Raw genomic sequence first — 1,753 nt, 5'->3', positions numbered from 1 at the left:
TGGGATTTGTGACCCACAATATTCACTCATTGGCCAATGAATAAATATTACTTACAATGAGGGGCTTGCACATGCAGGAAGGCCAACTGGCTAGAGCTCACTGCTCAATAAGAGTCACACTGACTACAAAAGTGGATTAACAAATCCAATACAATGTACTGCTTCAAATCAACATCAACTATGCCAAGCTCAGTACTGGTTTAAGCTCAGTCTGTAACCAAAACCTTATACAAAATTCGTCTTATGCATTCACATACAACATCCTTCCTTTTCCTTATTTTTCCACACTATTTCCTACCTACATACATACATTTTATAATGACTTATAAGATCTCATATATATGAGCCTTTTACAATATACCATGTCGGCTTTACAAAAGATAATTACAAGAAATACAATAAACAAAAGTTTATTCTCTATCGGCTGGAGTGTCGGTATGCATTGTTGCCGCTGCTGGTGAAGTGCCTGCCGGTGTATGTGGAAGTCTATTGCTGGTGTCGTTAACTGTCAATGGCTTGCCAGATCAATGCCAGTTGGTTGCCAGATGGTTGCCATCAATGACAACATCAACTATTCTCACAAGAGTGTAGAATTCCAACAATCTCCCCCTTTGGCATTGATGGCAACACTCATGAGAAAAATCCAAAAATCCAAAAACTGTTCCCAAAAAGTTTCCAAAAAGATGTGCTCCCCCTGAGCAAATGATCTCCTCTAAATAAACATTTTTCTCTCCATTACTCCCCCTTTGACATGAATGACAAAGGTTGTCAAAAATAGTCAAATGAGTGCAAAAATTTCACCTTAAAGTCTATAACCGGTTGGTTACAATCTGAAAGATATCTGCCAAAACCAAATTTAGACTCTGCATGAATCTTTTGTTGTCAATCAAGGTTACCTCAGTCTGTTGGATTGTGCTGGTGAGATAGTGCATGTGTTCTTTCGGTGATCACTCTCCTAGAAGTAATGCCTTAGAGATTTCAATTCTCAGAGAGATAAGATTGTCCAATTTAGGACCAAGTTTATTTTTAAGTTGTCAAGCATTTGATTTAATCTTTGCCTTCTCTTTCTCAAGATTTTCTAATTTCTCCTCAAAACCTTCTATTTCCTGCTCAATAACTGATATAGGTTTGGATGAACCAATTATGTTATCGACTATGTCATTGATTTCTTTGTGTGTTCTACTGATCTCCTTTTTTAAGTCCTCTATCAAAAGGTGAGGTTTGCATGTTTCCCTATAAAGCTCCTTGTGCTCCAAAATTATAGAGTTAAGTGTCAGTAATAATGTATCCAAGTGTTCTATACACTTCTTTATGGTGTCTTCAAAGAATTTGTTCTTCTCTTTTTCCATTTTCTCCTTGAATGTGTCCTCATTCACCTTGTCAATGGTTATTGCATTATTAGTAATAAATTTGGACAGTGTGTCCAATTTTCCTATAGAATCCTTGATATGATCTGTGTTACAATTTGGTGCAATCAACTTTAGAACTGTTAAAGTGTTATCAATTGCCTTGTAGGCCAATGCATTACAATCTGTTATCTTCTTGATTGAATCCAAGAGTACCTCGACAACATTTGTAGATCTGAATTCACCTGTAGATGTGCTAGATCTCTGACCAATTACCTTTATTACATATGTTCTTTCAACATTTCTAGCCATTTTACTTGTATTTTCCTTCTATGGATCAGTCTGAGTTTGCATTTCAACCTGCAAAGGTTTGTGTGATTATTTTAATGTCTTAGTGATTGTCAGTT

The sequence above is a fragment of the Cryptomeria japonica genome, chromosome 3 (assembly GCF_030272615.1).
Source record: "Cryptomeria japonica chromosome 3, Sugi_1.0, whole genome shotgun sequence".
In the NCBI taxonomy this organism is placed as follows: domain Eukaryota; kingdom Viridiplantae; phylum Streptophyta; class Pinopsida; order Cupressales; family Cupressaceae; genus Cryptomeria; species Cryptomeria japonica.
Note: the sequence above shows the minus strand (reverse complement) of the source record.